Source organism: Oncorhynchus tshawytscha, linkage group LG12 (genome assembly GCF_018296145.1).
Source record: "Oncorhynchus tshawytscha isolate Ot180627B linkage group LG12, Otsh_v2.0, whole genome shotgun sequence".
Classification (NCBI taxonomy): Eukaryota; Metazoa; Chordata; class Actinopteri; order Salmoniformes; family Salmonidae; genus Oncorhynchus; species Oncorhynchus tshawytscha.
Window position 1 is genome coordinate 18479087 of NC_056440.1, and position 22543 is coordinate 18501629.

The 22543-nt window shown below is 41.5% G+C and overlaps 1 protein-coding gene across 2 annotated transcripts in view; it reads right to left on the reverse strand.

The window, feature by feature from the left end:
- The window catches only part of LOC112265330 (tenascin-like), a 77936-nt gene that overhangs the window by 52113 nt on the left and 3280 nt on the right, over positions 1-22543 (reverse strand). The window lies entirely within an intron of this gene.

The following is a 22543-nucleotide window of genomic DNA, read 5'->3' on the forward strand; positions in this document are numbered from 1 at the left end:
AGAAAGAAAGAAAGAAAGAAAGAAAGAAAGAAAGAAAAAGAAATAAAGAAAACATCATGTGAATAGAAGCAGAAGGTCAGCCTTCAGATAAACTGTATGTATGAAAAAGCAAGGAAACATTAGAGTTGAGAGAGATTTTGACAAATACTGTATGTTGTATTACAGTAGCTACTTTATCTATTTAAAATCTCAACCAACTATGAATTCTCAAGTTATGAAACTCAGAACTATGTTGACATTTCCAGGTTGGTCTTGCTAGCCAGTACGGAGCTGACAGTGACCAACACAAAACACCCTGATACACATGGGACCACTTGGCTGCAGTGAAATGTCCTACTAAAGTATCCTACTAAAAGCAATTAACCTTCTACAGTCCCCCTCCAATACATGATTCTGTTGCAGCCTGCCTGCCTGCCTGACTGCCTGTTTCTATGCCTGCCTGCCTGCCAGTCTCCCTGTATACCGGTCTGCCTGCCTGCACCCCATCTCAACCCCCCCTTGTCACAGTGGAGGACACAGACACTTAGTGGATGACATTGTGGCATTATTTTGTCTATTTCTCTGAGGACTAACACTGCAGGGACAATTACTGCAGGGGTGGTGTGCTGTGACCTTGAGTACTGCTCAAGCTTAATCTCCGTCCGGGTTTCTCATGACAGGCTGCCATAAACAGCAGGCAACACCTGCATGTGGGGAGTGGGGAGCTACCCTTCTCCCTCCCCTTCCCGACTCCCTATACCACAACCCAAGCTGACAGATTAATACCGATGAGGGGGAGACCATCTGCAGGTTCCTGGCTAGCCTAGTGGCGCACGGAGTGGCCGGGTGTTCAGTTTGCGCACCAAATGGCACCCTATTCCCTTTATAGTGCACTACTTTTGACTAGAGCCCTATGGGTATTAGTTGTTTTTTAAAATAGTAAACTGTAAAGGGGATAGGGTGCCATTTGGTATGCATCACAGGGCTCCCCAAGGGTCAGATCAGCATTCACCTCACCGCTCTACAGACGGCCATTCAGCTTCATTTGGTAACATGATTCTTTCTACACCAGAAGTTACTGGGCTGTTTGGCAAGGCTCCTGAGCATTGAGGCTGCTTTGTTAAATCATTTTTTTCATTTAATTTATTTCACCTTCCTTTAACCAGGTAAGCTAGTTGAGAACAAGTTCTCGAGGGGCGAATGGCTCAAAATAATGGCTGTAACAGAGCAAATGGAATGGGAAACCATGTATTGATATCATACCATCAATGCCACTCTAAGCCATTACCATGAGCCCTTACTCCACAATTAAGGTACCACCAACCTCCTGTGCTCCTGCAACATGTTGTTTCTTTTAAGAGTAATGGTCTGCTGGAAAATGTGCCGAGATTGAATTGTGGTTTAAAGACAGGCAGTAAAAGTTTGTTTTCTTTCCTTTAATCTTGTGGTTAGATAAAACATACAGGTTAGTTAAAGTATTCACCACTGTAAATACAGGTTAGTTAAAGTATTCTCCACACCAAATACAGGTTAGTTAAAGTATTCTCCACACCAAATACAGGTTAGTTAAAGTATTATCCACTGTAAATACAGGTTAGTTAAAGTATTCTCCACACCAACTACAGGTTAGTTAAAGTATTATCCACTGTAAATACAGGTTAGTTAAAGTATTCTCCACACCAACTACAGGTTAGTTAAAGTATTATCCACTGTAAATACAGGTTAGTTAAAGTATTCTCCACACCAACTACAGGTTAGTTAAAGTATTCTCTCTTGTAAATACAGGTTAGTTAAAGTATTCTCCACACCAAATACAGGTTAGTTAAAGTATTATCCACACCAAATACAGGTTAGTTAAAGTATTATCCACACCAAATACAGGTTAGTTAAAGTATTATCCACACCAAATACAGGTTAGTTAAAGTATTATCCACACCAAATACAGGTTAGTTAAAGTATTCTCCACACCAAATACAGGTTAGTTAAAGTATTCTCCACACCAAATACAGGTTAGTTAAAGTATTCTCCTCACCAAATACAGGTTAGTTAAAGTATTATCCACACCAAATACAGGTTAGTTAAAGTATTATCCACACCAAATACAGGTTAGTTAAAGTATTATCCACACCAAATACAGGTTAGTTAAAGTATTATCCACACCAAATACAGGTTAGTTAAAGTATTATCCACACCAAATACAGGTTAGTTAAAGTATTATCCACACCAAATACAGGTTAGTTAAAGTATTCTCTCTTGTAAATACAGGTTAGTTAAAGTATTCAACCAAGCTTGAACGTGAAGCATTAACTACATGTTCTGTATGAACACAAGAATAGATGTTGACATAAAGGGGGGATTTGTGAAGACTATTCCTAACAATATGGTATTAAGTAACTATTAGGTCACTTAGTTTAAGTTAAGAGTGACATATTTAGAAATACCTCGTTATTGGCACATTATACGTGGGGACATGAGTGTAAATACAAATGTAACAATGGATTTCCTGCCTTCAGTAAAAGTGTGTGTGTTTTGTACCACAAGCTAATGAAATACTAACTTTTCTGCACCATTTATTTGGTGTTCCTCATCTTGAGTAAGTACATCATTTCTACACTCTCCCCTGTGAGAGCAGACGGTGGGGGGCTGACAGACAGGACAGTCATTGGCACAGGGAAGTCATGAACAGGTAACATCCTGTGCTGTGAGGAGCTGCTCTGCTTCTGTCTGCTCGGTCTCCTGAACCGGGGCTGGCTGACGTGTGATTAGGCTGGCTGACAGATGAGCTCCAGTCACAGGGATACAGGGGATGGGATCCCACGGCTGATCTCAGCTTCAGCAGCCCCACGTAGCCAGCCGCTGATTCGACAGACAGGGATGAGTGCCTCCGTGATGTACGCACAGTAAGAGCACTAATGGGAGCGCTAAGATCTGGACCCTAGGGGTGCTAAAAAGCTACCCCCCACCTCACAGGCATACACACACACACACACACACACACACACACTCACTCCACTGTGCCTGAGCATCGCAAACCAGGGATTAAATCAACAAAATAGCCAGAAAATTGCTTTGAGCTGCTGCTGGGGTTTTAGTTCTGGACGGATGGTTGGCTTTCTCACTTTGGAGGCTGGCTGGCTTCTCTCCACATGAACCTCTAAGGGACCCAACCCTCCCTGAGAGACAAAACTACTCTTTGTGTGAGGCATTATTTAGCAAATCTGTGGCTTTGGCAAAACACAGTATTATTCCAAAAATAAGTGGAAAGGAATAAAACATGTCTAATCAGAATCAACTATCTACAGACAGGAGAAGCTAATGCCAGCTTCTTGTGACCATACCGTTATTATTAGATGATACTGTGAATAACAGACAGTTGTAGCTTTTTTCTACCATGGGAAACGAAGAAAACCGCCTCCCCTCCTGGACTTCCATCAGCAGACCCCCGTGGCCTTGGTTTGATGCTAATGCAGCTGGTCGCTGGCACACCAACTCAGACCTGACACTATTTGACTGCTGCTGCTTTCTAATTCTCTCACTTGTTTTTACTCTATTGTTAGCTTCTCAGACCGCAACAAAGCCAGTTGGCTGCCATGTGGCCAATGTGAGGGTAATTTTACCAGAGAAAGAAGAACCTGCTGGCTGGCACACATATTTAGTGCAAGTGATCTATATTAGCCCAGTATTGTATGAGTGGTACTGAGCCGGCAACACTTCAGTTTTATACCCACCCTACACAGAGGACAGCTGGGAATGGTTTCAAACAAAGTCCCGTCTTCAAAAGCTTCTCATTCAAAACTTTGCAGTATTGACTATTCATCTGTCTTAACAATGGTGCCCATTTAAGCAATAAGGCCCGAGGAGGTGTTCTCTGCACGACGCAATGAGGAGTGCCAGGTTACAGCCCTTAGCAAAGGTTTGGATTGATTCATTCGAAAAAATGGCAAAGAAGAATGAGTCTACAGATCTCAAAACAAGCAAAGCAGCATCCTTCTCTGACCCTGCCATATGGACATACATAATGATCATCGGGATTAGAGATGATGTCTGCACCCCTGTGGAAAACCAATTAGCATAATTAAAAAATCCCCATGAAAATATCTGTTCAAAGTTTCTCAGTCCAACGCATCTCTCCGTCCAAACATCGGTTTATCCTACAAACTATTAAGACCCCTCTATGGAAAGATGAGACTCTCACAAACACAATAGTGTTCTCCGTTTTGCTCTGAATTCGGTACAGCCGATGGGGCTTGTTGGTAGAGCCAATCTTCCAACCTCTGTATGTAGCGCCCGAAGAGTTTGGGCTGCACACTAATAGGACGCCTCTGTGGAAATTTGTGGATCTGGCTATTTCAGCCACACCCGTTGTTCACAAATATATAAAACGAGCACACAGCCATACAATCTCCATTGACAAACATTGGCAGTTGAAGGGGCGTACTGAAGAGCTCAATGACTTTCAACATGGGACCATCATACTCAGTTAGTCAAATGTTTGCCCTGCTACAGCTGCCACGGTTAACTGTAAGTGTTGTTATTGTGAAGTGGAAATGTCTAGGAGCAAAAACGGATCAGCTGTGAATTGATTGGCCAGACAAGCTCACAGAACGGGACTGCAGAGCGCTGAAGAGCGAAGCACATGAAAATGGTCCTTTCCCTCAGTTGCAACACTCACTACCGAGCCTAGTGCCAACTGTAAAGTTTGGTGGAGTAGGAAAAATGGTCTGGGGCTGTTTCTCATGGTTCTGGCTAGGCCCCTTAGATCCAGTGAAGGGAAATCTTAACACTACAACAAGTAATTACGTTCTAGACAATTCTGTGCTTTCAACTTTGTAGCAACAGTTTGGGGAAGGCCCTTTCCTGTTTCCGCATGACATTGCCCCAGTGCACAAAGTGAGGGCCATACAGAACTGGTTTGTCGAGATTGGTGTGGAAGAACTTGACTGGCCAACAGAACCCTGACCTCAATCCCATCGAGCACCTTTGAGGTGAATTGGAACGCTGCCTGCGAGCCAGGCCAAATTGCCCAACATCAGTGCCCGACCTCACTAATGCTTTTGTGGCTGAATGGAAGAAAGTCCCTGCAGCAATGTTCTAACATCTAGTGGAAATCCTTCCCAGAAGAGGGGAGGCTGTTATACCAGCAAAGGGGGGGACCAACTCCATATGAATGCCCAAGATGTTGGAATGAGATGTTCGACGAGCAGGTGTCCACATACCTTTGGCCATGTACAGTAGTCTACATATGGAGACTGTTCAGTGACAAAAATGTACATTTTTTAAATGTATTTTAATGTTTCCTGATCTTTCTTATATCTCTCAGATATAGGACAGACACTTCAGAACAAATTTCTTTTGTATTTTTTGGGGGGGCCTTTCTGTTGTTCCATATAGTGAATCTGTTATTCAATGCGGTTTAGATAAGGTTTAGACTGTTATGGGATCAAGAAATAGGGTAAAATGTGATAGTTTTAACTAGGTTGACATGATTTTGATTGATCAAATAAGGACGAAACTACATTAATCTACTGTAGCTACATTGCAAGCATCGGGTGAACTGATGAACAGTTTTACCATATGGGTGTGGATACAATAAGCGTGTGAGACAGAACTGAGACTCCATAGAGATAAAATCTAATCCCCAGAAGTGTTTCTTTACATAAATCTGCTTTCATACTTGACTGTACCTCCCTGCTTTTGTCATTAGTGTAATGTAAGAACCATGGCACTGTGGCTCCAACTCCAACCAATGAAAGCCATGATCCTCCTTTACCTTACGGTACTAAACATGATTTTTTTCTTCTCTGATGAAGACTCTCCTCTGTGTGCTGTGTTTTTTCCTACTGTACTGTGTAAGTCTTGGAGGATCTTGATCCTTCAATAAATCCAGTGAGTGCACTTATTTAACACAAAGCAGAAGGAAGAGGATGAGGCTTGAACACAGCAAGAGGGAAAACCAGGACCCTGCAGGCCATTGAAATCCCTATAAGCTACAGTTTTGCCTATAAGCTACAAAATGTTCCTTCGATTGTATCCCAAATGGCGCTCTAGTCCCTAGTGCATTTCTTTTGACCAAGACCTATGGTCAAAATAAAGGCACTATTTAGGGAATAAGCGCAAGTAAGATTTTTGTTATAAATGTTTAATCGCTTAGCATAGCTGCTACCGTTTCCCACGTTAACCTCTAGTTTCAGGGGAAATGAACAATTATTGCTATTCTGTCGATGATTGCTTTTCCAGGAGTGCCTTACATTTTCTTTCCTTGTCCCATCTTTAAGACACTGGAAGTTGTTATTTCAATTGGTTCTGGATGAGCAGTTTATGATTGATGAGAGGGAGCTTTCCGCCTGTAGAGGATTTCAGACGTTATATGCAGAAGCCAGGATTTCTTTCAAACTCAGCTCAGCCTGGCCCCCATGCTGCAAACTTAATTATCACTCTAGCCTACAGGGGCGGACTGGGACCAAAAATCAATAACCGGCCCATTTTCTTTCCTTTAAAAATCCAAGAAATACAGGTCCACTGGGCTAAAAATGGACTACCAGTTGTCCCTTGGTAATCTATCTTAACTAATACTCACTGTTCCATATGGTACAGTCAAAATAAATCACTAGAAAAGACAACTGTTCACCATGCACAGTTTGGCCTGTCACTGCAACCAGTCTGTTTGGTTAAAAATACTAACTATTGATAGAGCAGGAAGGAAGGCAAGCGTCATCATTCGGCGGGCACATGTGTTTCATGACATAAACGCATGCTAATACAGATCATGACTGTCTGCTAATGATAAATGGAAGATATGCCCGAGGAGTAAAAAGGAAGCAGTTGCATTGCTGGAGTGTACTACTGTCTACCGTATCAGTCAGATCAACTACACAACAAACAAACTGAATAATGAAACAGATTGGCACACTTGATGTGTAAAAACTGTACATATTCAATGATTTCTTCAACCAACTCCCAGGACTGTATCTACATCCCCAGTATGTTAAACAGGGGGCAGGGGAAAAGCATGCTTTTCGTTTCAGTAGAAATGATCAAGCTTGCCTAGTTTTGTAGGTCACCCATGGCAAAGACGGGCTTGCCTTCCTTGGCACACACTCTTATTTAATCTGGGTCGCTCGTGAGGAGGTGAATGACCAGTTATTGTCTGGAGGATCTTTTCACCTTGAGAGACGCCATACAAAATATCTCAGTGGATGTTTACTGACCCAGAGTATCAGGCTCATAGACCATGGTATCAGAGTACGAGGCTCAATGACCAGGAAATTCTGCTCCAACAAAAGATCATGAGAAAATACAACACATCAAACTGCCACACTTACATCTTCCATTTACTACAAAGCCCGGAAAAAAACTCTCTCTTATCACATTTCAAAATTAATCTTTAAGGAGAAGCTTGGCGATAAGGAGGACACACTGGCTAATATTGAAATGGTTTGATATGCACATAAATCATTAAAAAACGCCTGCAAGGTGAAAGGGTTTCTACTAATGTCCTCTTCTGGAGCGGTTAAAGTGTTTGTTTCAATCTCCACGAAGGTCACAATCAGAGAGAGAAAGAGAGAGGGAGAGAGAGAGAGAGAGAGAGAGAGAGAGAGAGAGAGGGTGAGGGTGAGGGGGGAGAGGAGAGATAGTTGCTGAGGCCAGCACTATATCTGTATGGCTGAGAGTGATAATCATCAAACACAGAAATTGATTTCCTGTATGACTTATAATGTGGATTGAATGCGAGTGCGAGTGAGAAATGGGATCGATTGTAAACTCCAGCCCTCAGTCATGTTGTTGCTGCTCACCAAAATGGGTTTCTAAAGTTATCACCTTGCAACAATGGGAAACCCTGTGCTCTCTGTCCTTGTCTCGATCGATCAAACAGTACACAACCCTTACTGATATTGCACAGTGTTGAAATGAGTTGAAAACGACGCAGGAATTCATTTTTGAAAACACCGTAGACGAAGCAGTCAATCAATCTCATCTTATCCATTCAAAGGGAGGGGAGGAAGGCACCACATGCTTTAGAGGGATGAGGCTCACTGATGGTACTGACTGTGCCCAAGACCTAACACATTGGAAGAAACAAACACAAAAGGGTGCCATTTTGGATGCAGCCTCTAACGCAGTCCACTGCCTCTAAACAAGCCCTCTCAATCTAGTTTGCTAGTGGACGACTGGACGCAGGCACCCCTCAGACATTTATTTTCTCTGGCCTGGATCCGATTTAAAGGGCAGTCAGCTGTGGCAGGTTTGGGCTCACTGATTGGTTTCCAACTAATTGTTTTGAGCAGTCATAATAAACACAATACACTTCCATTTGTTTGGATGAAAGGCCTAGATGGTAACGACACAGAAACTGACCCTCATATCTGGCTGTTGGACAGGTCACAGAGGTCATAAGGAATTTCACCTCACATTAAATGTAGCCTAAATGTGTTTGGTATTTCTGAGCTGTATACATTTCCATGTTGATGATAACTAGAATTGAATAATTGCAGAAATGCAAATAACCCCACAAGATTAACTTTAAAGGCATAGTGCAGTCAAAAACATGATTTTGCTGTGTTTTATATATATTTCCACACTATGAGGTTAGAACTATACTGTGAAATTGTGAAAATGCTCTCTTAGTGTAAGAGCTGTTTGAACAGACTAGCTGAAATGTCAGCTTGTTTTCATGGGATGGAGTTTTGGCCTGCCCGGTGACATTACCAGCAGGTAAATTAGTTAATAGACCAATAAGAAAGAGAGTTCCAACCCTCTCTGACAATAACAGATAGTTTTCAGTTTTTCCCTCTCCACTTAGACCACTCCCAGACAGTCCAAGCAAAATTCTTGCTTAAGAAATTGCTCTTTGCTAAGAAACTATTTTAGTTTATTTTTGATCATTTTATTTGAAAACAATCACAGTAAGGTACATAATTGTTACCCAGAAATGATAAAAATGTCTGATGCGTTGCGTTGGACCTTTAAGAAATTGTTTTTCTTCCTCATCAATTTACTCATAATACTCCATAATGACAAAGCGAAAACAGGATTTTAGAACATTTTGCGAAAAACGGAAGATCACATTTACACAAATATTCAGACTCTTTACTCAGTTCTTTCGTGAAGCATATTTGGCACTAATTACAGCCTCGAATCTTCTTGAATATGACAGTACAAGCTTGGCACACCCGTATTTGGGAAGTTTCTCCATTCTTCTCTGCATATCCTGTGTGTTTAGGGTAATTTTCTGGTTGGAAGGTGAACCTTCGCCCTAGTCTGAGGTCCTGAGCACTCTGAGCTGGTTTTCATCAAGAATCTCTCCCTACTTTGCACCGTTCAACTTTCCCTCGATCCTGACTAGTCTCACAGTCGCTGCCACTGAAAAACATCCCCAAAACATGATGCTGCCACCACCATGCTTCACTATATGGATGGTGCCAGATTTCCTCCAGACGTAATGCTTGAAATTCAGGCCAAAGAATCTTGGTTTCATCAGACCAGATAATCTTGTTTCTCATGGTCTGAGAGTCTTTAGGTGCCTTTTGATAAACTCTAAGTGGGCTGTCATGTGCCTTTTACTGAGGAGTGGCTTCCGTCTTGCCACTCTACCATAAAGGCCTGATTGGTGGAGTGCTGCAGAAAAGGTTGTCCTTCTGGAATGTTCTCCCATCCCCACAGAGGAACTCCGGAGCTCTGTCAGAGTGACCATCAGGTTCTTGGTCACCTCCCTGACCAAGGCCCTTCTCCCCCGATTGCTCAGTTTGGCTGGGCGACCAGCTCTAGGAAGAGTCTTCATGGTTCCAAATTTCTTCGAATGAAGAATGATGGAGGCCACTGTGTTCTTGGCGACCTTCAATGCTGCAGAATTTTTTTGGTACACTTCCCTAGAGCTCCACGGACAATTCCTTCGACTTAATGGCTTGGTTTTTGCTCTGACATGCACTGTGGGTCCTTGTATAGACAGGTATGTGCCTTTCCAAATCATGTCCAATCAATTGAATTCACCACAGGTGGACTCCAATCAAGTTGTTGAAACATCTCAAGGATGATCAATGGAAACAGAATGTACTGGAGCTCAATTCTGAATACTTATGTAAATAAGGTATTTCTGTTTTAAAATGCATATAAATTAGCTAATATTTAAAAAAAAATGTTTTCACTTTGTCATTATGGGTTATTGTGTTTAGATTGCTGAGGATTTTTTATTTATTTAATCCATTTTAGAATAAGTCTTTCACTTAACAAAATGTGGGAAAAGTCAAGGGGTCTGACTACTTTCAGAAGGCACTGTACAGTATGTTTCTAAACTAAGGGGTAAACACTCAGAGAAGGGTTAATATTAAATAAATCATGTGTTACAATGTTTTGATTATATCCCCTCCTGGCATATAGCTTATAATTTTCCTTGGTTTGGGAAATGCAGAAAATTACTTGAATCGAAATATGGTCTTGTTTTTTTCTCGGGATGAAAGGGCTTGGTTTCATATAAATCAAGCCCCATGTTATTGATCTCCCATGAGATCTGATGCCACAGATAGCAGGGGAGTGGGTTGGTTGGTGTGTTCATGTCTGATAAGACAGGCTGGGTGTGGAGGACTGTGTCACCAGCACAAACACTTATCACAATGCACTGCTAAGTCCCAAATGGCACCCTATTCCCTATATAGTGCACCTTCAAAAGTAGTACACTACATAGGGAATAGAGTGCCATTTGGGATTCAGACAATGAACAGCTAGTGAGATCACCTAGCCAGGGGTGAACAGTATCACCCTGATTGAAACACAGGGTTGCTTTAGATCCTATCCCAACTTATCTGACTGTTACAAAAAGTCAACACACATTTACAGAACCGAAAAGCAATTTCCCATTCTGACATTGAGATACAAAGACAAATTAGGATGCTGTGAATGCACATGGGAGGGGGATAGAATGGCAGGCAGACAGCTCGGAGACTCAATTTTATTGTCAAAATGTCTCTCATCTCTGGACAGAGCCCATCAATTTTCTCTACTGCTGGTAACCCATGTAGGTCTGTCACACACTGCTCTTGTAGTCCAGTCCAGACGTAGAGGACACATACCAGTCGTTGTTCAAGAGATCTTTTTACCATGATGTTGGTGATCTCCTGTTTATTAGTTCAACCTTTGTGTGGCAGGCAGCGCCAAGGAGAAGCTGCCTCATCTGCTGCCTTTATAGCACATCTAACCATTCATTTCAGCAGACAGTCGTAACAACCTAGACCTCCAGTCATTCATCCCACTTCCTTTCCTTTAGTTTTAAAACCACACAGCAATGACAATAAAATCTGCATGTGTTTGACTTTATTCTAACTACACTGCCTTCAGAAAGTATTCACACCCCTTGACTTTTCCCACATTTTGTTGTTACAAAGTGGGGTTAAAATAGATTAACATGTTTTATTTTTTATTATCTACACAAAGTACTCTGCAATGTCAAAGTAGAAGAAAAATTCAAACTTTTGCTAAAAATGTAAGAAACATAAAACACTAATATAACACTAGTGTCTTGATTAGATAAGTATTTAACCTCCTGAGTCAATACATGTAACAATCACCTTAAGCAGTAATTACAGGGGTGAGTCTTTCTGGGTAAGTCACTAAGAGATTTGCACATCTGGATTGTACAATATTTGCACATTTTTATTATTTTTACAATTCTTCAAGCTCTGTCAAGTTGGTTGTTGATCATCGCTAGATAGTTATTTTCAAGTCTTGCCATGGATTTTCAAGGGCGATTTAAGTCCAAACTGTAACTAGGCCACTCAGGAACATTCAATGTTTTCTTGGTAAGCAACTCCATATACAGTTGAAGTCATAAGTTGACATACACTTAGGTTGGAGTCATTAAAACTTGTTTTTCAACCACTCCACATTTCTTGTGAACAAACTATAGTTTTGGCAAGTCGGTTAGGACATCTACTTTGTGCATGACACAAATAATTTTTCCAACAATTGTTTACAGACAGATTATTTCACTTATTATTCACTGTATCACAATTCCAGTGAGTCAGAAGTTTACATACACTAAGTTGACTGTGCCTTGAAACAGCTTGGAAAATTCCAGAAAATGATGTCATGGCTGTAGACGCTTTTGATAGGCTTATTGACATCATTTGAGTCAATTGGAGGTGCACCTGTGGACAAAAATCATAAGATATCAGCCAAGACCGCAGAAAACAAATTGTAGACCTTGGGAGCAATTTCCAAACATCACAAGGTACCACGTTATTCTGTACAAACAATAGTATGCAAGTATAAACACCATGAGACCACACAGCCACCATACTCTCAGGAAGGAGACGCGTTCTTTCTCCTAGAGATGAACGTACTTTGGTGCGAAAAGTGTAAATAAATCCCAGAACAACAGCAAAGAACCTTGTGAAGATGCTGGAGGAAACAGGTACAAAGTATCTATATCCACAGTAAAACAAGTCCTATATCAACATAACCTGAAAGTCCGCTCAGCAAGGAAGAAGTCACTGCTCCAATACCGCCATAAAAAAAGCCAGTCTACGGTATGCAACTGCACATGGGGACAAAGATCGTACTTTTTGAAGAAATGTCCTTTGATCTGATGAAACAAAAATAGGACTAATTGGCTATAATGACCATTGTTATGTTTGGAGGAGAAAGGGGGAGGCTTGCAAGCCAAAGAACACCATCCCAACCGTGAAGCACGGGGGTGGCAGCATCATGTTGTGGGTGTGCTTTTCTGCATGAGGAACTGGTGAAAATTCTGAGGATATATTGAAGCATCGTCTCAAGACATCAGTCAGGAAGTTAAAGCTTGGTCGCAAATGGGTCTTCCAAATGGTCAATGAACCCAAGCATACTTCCAAAGTTGTGGCAAAATGGCTTAACCTCTCTGGGATAGGGGGCAGTATTTTCACGTCCGGATCAAAAAGCATGCTCAAATTAAACAACCTGCTACTCAGGCCCAGATGCTAGGATATGCATATTATTAGTAGATTGGGATAGAAAACACTCAGAAGTTTCTAAAACCGTTTGAATAATGTCTGTGAGTATAACATAACTTATTTGGCAGGTGAAACCCCGAGCACAATCCATCCAAGGAATTTTTTTTGAGGTCCATCTGGTTTCCATTAGATTTCTATTTCCCGTTTTGATAGAAATAACTTGCAGTTCCTATGGCTTCCACTAGATGTCAACAGTCTTTAGAAATTGGTTGATGTTTTTCCTTTGAGTAATGAAAAAGTAGCCCTTTTCTTTCTGGGTGTATAGCCAAGTTGACTGTTTTGTTCGGGGCGCGTTACCTGGAGCTCGCTCCACTTTCATTTTATCTGCTATTGAACACAGTTTATCCTGTCTTCAATTTTACCGATTATTTACATTTTTAAAAACCTAAAATTGGATTAGGAAAGTTGTTTGAAATGTTTGGACCAAGATTACAGGTAACTTATTAGATACTTTGCAGTCATGTTGGGCGAGTTGGAACCAGTGTTTTTCTGAATCAAACGCGCCAAATAAATGGACATTTTGGGTATATAATGATGGAATTGATCGAACAAAAGGACCATTTGTGATATTTATGGGACATATTGGAGTGCCAACAGAAGAAGATCTTCAAAGGTAAGGCATGAATTATATCGTTATTTCTGAGTTTTGTGTCACGCCTGGCGGGTTGAAATATGATTGTCATGTGTTTGTTTGATGGGGTGCTGTCCTCAGATAATAGCACGGTTTGCTTTCACCTTAAAGCCTGTTTGAAATCTGACATGGTGGCTGGATTAACATGAGGTTAAGCTTTATTTTGGTGTATTGCACTTGTGATTGTATGAAAGTTAACTTCTGACCTACTGGCAATGTGATGAAAGAAATAAAAGCTGAAATAAATCACTCTCTCTGCTATTAATCTGACATATCACATTCTTGAAATAATGTGGTGATCCTAACTGACCAAAGATTTACAAGGATTAAATGTCAGGAATTGTGAAACACTGAGTTTAAATGTATTTGGCTAAGGTGTATGCAAACTTCCGACTTCAACTGTATATTTTTGCCTTGTGTTTTAGGTTATTGTCCTGCTGAAAGGAGAATTTGTCTCCCAGTAAGGGTTGGAAAGCAGACTGAACCAGGTTTTAATCTAGGTTTTTGCCAGTGCTTAGCTCTATTCCATTTCATTTTATACTAAAAAACTCCCTAGACCTTACCGATGACAAGCATACCCATAACATGATGCAGCCACCACCATGCTTGAACATATGAGGAGTGATACTCAGTTGTGTTGTGTTGGATTTGCCCCAAACATAAAACGTTGTATTTAAAACATAAAGTTTATTTCTTTGACACATTTTTTACGTTACTGCCTTATTAAAAACAGGATGCATATTTTGGAATATTTGTATTCTGTACAGGCTTCCTTCTTTGTCATTTAGGTTAGTAATTGTGGAGTAACTACAATGCTGTTAATCCATCCTCAGTTTTCTCCTATCACAGCCATTCAACTGTAACTGTTTTAAAGTCACCATTGGCCTCATGGTGAAATCCCTGAGTGGTTTTCTTCCTCTATTTTCTTCTTCCTTACCCATCTACCAATAGGTGCCCTTCTTTGCGAGGCATTGGAAAACCACCCCTGTCTTTGTGGTTGAATCTGTGCTTTAAATTCACTGCTCAACTGAGGGACCTTACAGAGAATAGTATGTGTGGGGTACAGACATGAGGTAATCTATCAAAAATCATGACAAACACGAGTATTTCAGACAAAGTGAATCCATGCAACTTATTATCTGACTTAAGCACATTTTTACTCCTGACCTTATATAGGCTTGCCATAACAAAGGGGCTGAAAACGTATTGACTAAAGACATTTCAGCTTTTCGTTTTTTAATATTTTGTAAAAATATCTCAAATATAATTCTACTTTGACATTATGGGGCATTGTGTGTAGGGCAGTGACACAACGTCTTCATTAGGTCTGTAACACAACAAAATGTGGAAAAAGTGAAAGGATGTGAATACTTTTGGAAGGCACTGTATGATGTTATGTGTTGATAATGTACTGTATCTTATTGAGTCTGGCTGACCTTGAAGACAAGGATGAACTTTCAAGCAGCCAACACCTTCTCAGGTCATCAAATCTTGCTGCAAGACGAGCTCGACAGAGATCTGATTGCAGCACCATAACAAGAAACAAGAGAGCTGGGAGCAACTGTGGCTTCATATTGGTTACCTCTAGAGAGCACTTGTTAACTTAATTGCTTACATATACAAAGTGGCACTACGACCAGACACAACAGGAGTGAAGAAAAAATATTTTAAAAAGAGGAAAATTCTCAGCAGGATCCAATTCCCTCACAGACAAACAGACCTTCAGACAAGAATGCAGCATGGCTCTATAGTGGCTTTATGGGTGAATAACTATCTACTTGCTTGTCTGTGGTAGGCACAAGGATTTTCTGTCCAATGGTGGACAGAAAAATCCCTTTCCTGGAGAGGGAGCACCTTGCAGGCATGTGATCTCGGGAGCATTTCACCGTGTTGCTCCCCAACTTTGGCTTTGCACTGCAGCAGTGAATTCAGACAGAGGAAAGGACAACTTTCTCTGTCCTTGGTCCTAGTTACTCCCTCGCAAACTGCAGAGGCAGCTGTCCAGTACTTCTGCTAACAACGTACAGTAGACAACTTGATGAAAAAGTTTAGAGTAATAACATTAGGTGAATTACCATGTTGCCTTCTTCATCCACTTGTAAATGAACCGAGGGGATTTTTAGGTTATTCAAGGAGATCCAAAGTACTGAAGGCTATCTTTTGAATACTGTGGGTTATTCTTCACAGCATTGACAGGCTTTATGACGGGAAGGAGAGGTTTTTCCCACTCGGAAATCGAGGCAGGAATGTTGGCTGTGATATGAGGACATCTGTTTGTCCCTGTCAATGAAAGGCTGACAGTGTGTCGCGTGTCCTCACGGAGAGCACTACCATCCTTTCACACACTAATACGACCTCAGGTCATACACTTTATGGGTCTCCCATTTACCATATCCCAATTTAAATTGTCTGCCCCCTCAATGAGGCCTGTCTTGTCCAGGGAACTCGATGCTATGGTGTGTGCATTCCAGTATGTGGGGTCACTGGCGAGACACAGTCCCATCATCAGCCAGCTGTGTTCATCTCTTGGATGCCACCAATGGAGTTATAACGTTGGCAACACAAAGGCCCCGGGAACACAGACAGTGTCCCAAATCTCACCCTATCCCCTATATAGTGCATTACTTTCGACCAGGTCCTTTAGGGCTCTGTTCAACAGTAATGCACTGTATAGGGAATAAGGTGTAATTTGGGATGCACTCACAGGCTGCCAGCGCTTCCCCTCCACTCAGCTCTCACATTAGCATCAGAGTAACATTAAAAACCGTCTGGGTGTTCAACACTTTTAGACATTGGATTCTTTTTGAGAGAATCTTTGTTCCCGTGGTGATAACTAATCTGTCAGGAGCTTTTTGTCTATTCGGGCGGAGGGGCTGTCAGTCAGAGGCCAATTCTGGGAGTGACACAGGAAAGAGGCCTTTTATAAGGCTTAATACATTCATATGTGTCAGTCTCAAATGTGATGTGAACAGCAGACATAACACACAATCAAAGCACAAAAGCAAAGCACAATACTACAGACAACAATCTACTGGATTGAAGGATTAGTCTATATAAATCAAATAGGTGCTCTCAAAGGGATAGATGGTATTTATTCATTCGCCGTCAATGGTGGTGGCATTTCATGAACTCAAACCACTACAAGCACAAACAATTACATTTTCTCACCAGGAATGTTTTGGTCTTGCAGTCAGTCTGCATGATGCGGGTTATGAGTTTCCAGGTACCGGGATCTGATTAAATCTTTATGTTTCAGGTTAACATCTGGCTGTAGGACAGGCCATACTGCCAGCGGCTCGGATATACATGGTGAAAAACACACATTTACCAACCTGGAATAGTCTGAATGAACCACAGCAGGTCATTATCTACACTGAACAAAAATATCAACTCAACATGTAAAGTGTTGGTCCCATGTTTCATGAGCTGAAATAAAAGATCCCAGAAAAGTTCCATATGCACAAAAAGCTTATTTCTCTTAAATGTTGTGCACAAATTTGTTTACATTCCTGTTAGTGAGCATTTCTTCTTTGCCAAGATAATCCAACCACCTGACAGGTGTGACATATCAAGAAGCTGATTAAACAACATGGTGCACCTTGTGCTGGGGACAATAAATAAATGGCCAATCTAAAATGTGTAGTTTTTTTTACACATCACAATACCACAGATGTCTCAAGGTTTGAGGGAGAGTGCAATTGGCATGCTGACTTGCAGGAATGTCCACCAGAGCTGTTGCCAGAATTTTGAGTGTAAATTTTTCTACCATAAGCCGACTCCAACACTGTTTTCGAGAATTTGGCAGTACGTCCAACCGGCCTCATAACCACAGACCACATGTATGACATTGTGTGGGTGAGTGGTTTGCTGATGTCAACGTTGTGAACAGAGTGCTCCATGGTGGTGGGGTTATGGTATGGGCAGGCATGAACACAATTGCAATTTATCGATGGCAATTTGAATGCACAGAGATACAATGAAGAGATCCTGAGGCCCATTGTCATGCTATTCATCCGCTGCCATCACCTCATGTTTCAGCATGATAATGCACGGTCCCATGTCGCAAGGATCTGTACACAATTCCTTGAAGCTGAAAAATGTCACAGTTCTTCCCTGGCCTGCATACTCACCAGACATGTTACCCATTGAGCATATTTGAGATGCACTGGATTGACGTCTATGACAGCGTGTTTCAGTTACCGCCAATATCCAGCAACTTTACACAGACATTGAAGATGACTGGGACAACGTTCCACATGCCACAATCAACAGCCTGATCAACTCTATATGAAGGAGATGTGTCGTGCTGCATGAGGCAAATCATGGTCACACCAGATACTAACTGGTTTTTGGATCCACGACCCTACTTTTTTAAAAGGTATTTGTGACCAACAGAGGCATATCTGTATTCCCAGTCATGTGAAATCCATAGATTAGGGCCTAATGAATGTATTTATATTGAATGATTTCCTTATATGAACTGTAACTCAGTAAAATCTTTGAAATTGTTGCAGGTTGCGTCTTTATTTTTTGTTCAGGGTAGTAATTACTCACCATCATTAAATTCAATCAATGAGACAGAACTGTCAATTTCTCAAATTGTCAGTGAATTAACCCATTATCAAGATAGCCTTGAATAGACAAACTTCAACAAAATAACAATGACAGTGTAGAGAGACAATAGATATAAATATAAAAGAAAATAGCTCAATCAATCCCCAACTTCTGTGCATTTACTAATGCCATAAAGCTTGTTAGTATTTTGGGTAAGGGAGCAGCTATTACTGACAGATGTCTGATTGCCATAGCCTGAGGGACAGTCCATGAACATTCATTCCTTGATGTATTTACATTCTATATACCTTAAAAGCAACATATAGTGTAACCATCTTCTTTTTATAATATGTTTTATTTAATGAAATATATCGATCAAAGATCACACAATAAAACAGCAGTAGTGTTTTACCTGTCCACATGATGTTATTATTACTACTGAAATGAAATGGATTTCATTAACCTCATTGCATTGAAGTGTATTTCTTGAAATGCTGTACCACTATACAGCTTTTGCTATATCTACAAATTGTATTTCATGCCAATAAAGCAATCTGAATCTGATAGAAAGAGGAGATACAGGGAGAGAGGGGGAGACAGAGAGAAAGAGACAGAGAGCAAGAGAGAGAGAATACAGCAAATTGAATTGAATTGAATTGAGAGAGAGAGACAGAGAAAGACAGAGAGAAAGAAAGAGAGAGCGAGGGGGAGAGAGAGAGATACAGGGAGAGAGGGGGAGAGGGAGAGACAGAGAGAGAGAAAGAGAGAGAGGGGGAGAGAGAGATACAGGGAGAGAGGGGGAGAGGGAGAGACAGAGAGACAGAGAGCAAGGCGGAGAAGGAAAGAGAGAAAGAGTGAGAGAATGAGAGAGAAAGTCAGGGAGAGAGAGACAGAGACAAAGAGAGAGACAGAGTGAGACAGAGACAGAGAGAGAGAGAGAGAGACAGAGAGAGAGAGAGAGAGACAGAGAGAGAGAGAGAGAGAGAGAGAGAGAGAGAGAGAGAGAGAGAGAGAGAGAGAGAGAGAGAGAGAGAGAGAGAGAGAGAGAGAGAGAGAGAGAGAGAGAGAGAGAGAGAGAGAGAGAGAGAGAGAGAGAGAGAGAGAGAGACAGAGAGAGAGACAGAGAGAGAGAGAGAGAGAGAGAGAGAGAGAGAGAGAGAGAGAGAGAGAGAGACAGAGAGAGAGACAGAGAGAGAGAGAGAGAGAGAGAGAGAGAGAGAGAGATAGAGAGAGAGACAGAGAGAGAGACAGAGAGAGAGAGACAGAGAGAGAGAGAGAGAGAGAGAGAGAGAGAGAGAGAGAGAGAGAGAGAGAGAGAGAGAGACAGAGAGAGAGACAGAGTGAGAGAGAGAGAGAGAGAGAGAGAGAGAGAGAGAGAGAGAGACAGAGAGAGAGACAGAGAGAGAGAGACAGAGAGAGAGAGAGAGAGAGAGACAGAGAGAGAGAGAGAGAGAGAGAGAGAGAGAGAGAGAGAGAGAGAGAGAGAGAGAGAGAGAGAGAGAGAGAGAGAGAGAGAGAGAGACAGAGAGAGAGAGAGAGAGAGAGAGAGAGAGAGAGAGAGAGAGAGAGAGAGAGAGAGAGAGAGAGAGAGAGAGAGAGAGAGAGATAGAGAGAGAGAGAGAGAGAGGGTGGCAGTGCAGGTGGGGGTGGTTTGAAATTGAGATGACCGTTGTTTCATCCAGCAAAAATCACATCTGCTTCTTCACTCAACTAATTTGTTATCTTTTCCTTTCTTTATGAGCATGTAAAATAACCTCTTCAGGTCATTGTAAATGCCCCAATCATTGTTTCTCCTCCATCACCACCAGAGGAGCTAAGTGAGGGTAAATACAGTTCTCTCTCCAAGTGCATTGATTATCAAGCATGGGGTGATGGAGGATACAGCTGTCCAAACAAAGGACAGTTTTCCACTCATCTCTGGTGCTGTGTCACTATCAATGGCTCTCCTCTCTGCACATAGCATTAAAACATTCACACACCAAGCCTGAGCAACCTCCGCATGGAAAGCAGTTGGTACTGAAACATAACCACTCTGACACTGACTATACACATATCAAGAAGGAAAAGGTGCATGAAAGAGAAAACCCAACATCAGACGTCTTTGCTCAAAGAGACAAAAAACCTACACAAATGAACCAAGATAGTAAGTAGGTAGCCTTATCCACACAAGCATCAAAGTATTGAGTGGAAAAGGGTCAATATTGTCCAATTAGGCACTGAACATCCTTGTGCTGCAATAGAAGAACCATGAGTTGATCCTGCTTCAACCATTATCTACACAACAATGTTCAAAAGATAAGATGAGGTAGGCATTACATTGTGCCCCCATGTTGCATTTACCATCCAACAGATGCAGACGTGGTATCCTGGGGGTCTCCTCCTTCACTGCACCCCACATCTCCGTAGTTAACCACACACACACACACACACACACACACACATCTCCACACACACACGTGCACGGCACCCCCCACACATCCTCCCCTCTACTCTCATTCACAGTCACAGTCATTACAGTCACAGTCATCACAGTTACAGGCATCCAATCTTTTACAGGGTCATAATCACTGTTGACAACCCCCACCAATAAGCGCTGTACATCCCTAATTTCTCTCTCTGAGCCCTCTGATATAGGAGATCTGATATAGGAGATCTGATATAGGAGATCCGATATAGGAGATCTGATATAGGAGATCTCATAAAGGAGATCTGATAAAGGAGATCTGATATAGGAGATCTGATATAGGAGATCTGACCAAGGAGATCTGATCAAGGAGAACTGATATAGGAGATCTGATATAGGAGATCTGATATAGGAGATCTGATATAGGAGATCCGATATAGGGGATCTGATATAGGAGATCTGATATAGGAGATCTGATATAGGAGATCCAATGGAGGAGATCTGATATAGGAGATCCGATATAGGAGATCTGATATAGGAGATCTCATAATGAGATCTGATATAGGAGATCCGATATAGGAGATCTGATAAAGGAGATCTGATAAAGCAGAACTGATATAGGAGATCTGATAAAGGAGAACTGATATAGGAGATCTGATATGGGAGATCTGATATAGGAGATCCGATATAGGAGATCTGATATAGGAGATCTGTGAGTGTTGAGGACTATACATGCACACACAGACATGCTGCCTGTAGCCTAGTGCTGAACAGCACATAGACTAGAGGGAGGAAGGGAGTCTGCAGAGCTGCCAGCTTGTACTGTGTACCGACCGTACAATGAGAGAACCAGGAAAGAGAGTAGAGAATAGAGAGAGTAGAGATAATAGAGAGAATAGAGAGAGCAGAGTGTAGAGAGAGTAGAATGAGTAGAGTAGAGAATAAAGAGAGTAAAGATAATAGAGAGCAGAGAGAGAGTAGAGAGAATAGAGAAATTAGAGAGAATAGAGAGAGCAGAGTGTAGAGAGAGTAGAACGAGTAGAGTAGAGTATAGAATAGAGTAGAGAATATTAAAAAAAATAAAAGAACAGAGAGAATAGAGAGAGTCAAGAGAACAGAGGGAGTCGAGAGAACAGAGAGGGTAGAGAGAATATAGATAGTAGAGAGAACAGAGAGAGTCAAGAGAACAGAGCAATTAGAGAGATTAGGGTAGAGAGAGTATAGAGAGTAGAGGGTAAAGAAAATAGATAGAACAGAGAGAGTAGAGTAGAGAGAGTAGAGATAATAGAGAGATAAGACAGAACAGAGAGAAAAGAAAGAGTAGAGAGAATAGGAAGAACAGAGAAAGTCAAGAGAACAGAGGGAGTCAAGAGAACAGAGGGAGTAGAGAGAATATAGACAGTAGAGAGAACAGAGAGAGTCGAGAGAACAGAGCAATTAGAGAGATTAGGGTAGAGAGAGTATAGAGAGTAGAGAGTAAAGAAAATAGATAGTACAGAGAGAGTAGAGAGTAGAGAGAGTAGAGATAATAGAGAGAAGACAGAACAAAGAGAAAAGAAAGAATAGAGCGAATAGGGAGAACAGAGAGAGTCAAGAGAACAGAGGGAGTCAAGAGAACAGAGAGAGTAGAGAGAATAAAGAGAGTAGAGAGAATAGAGAGAGTCAAGATAACAGACAGAGTAGAGAGAATATAGAGAGTAGAGAGAATGTAGAGAGTAGAGAGGGTAGAGTGAACAGAGATTAGAGAGTAGAGAGGACAAATAGTAGAGAGAACAGAGAGAATAGAGATACTAGACGTACTAGAGATACTAGAGTGGAGAGAATAGAGAGAGTAGAGAGAATGGAGAGTAGAGAGAGTAGAGAGAACACAGGGAATCGAGAGAACAGAGAGAGTAGAGAGAATATAGAGAGTAGAGAGAATATAGAGAGTAGAGAGAGTAGAGTGAATATAGAGAGTAGAGAGAGTAGAGAGAACAAAGAATAGAGAGAATAGAG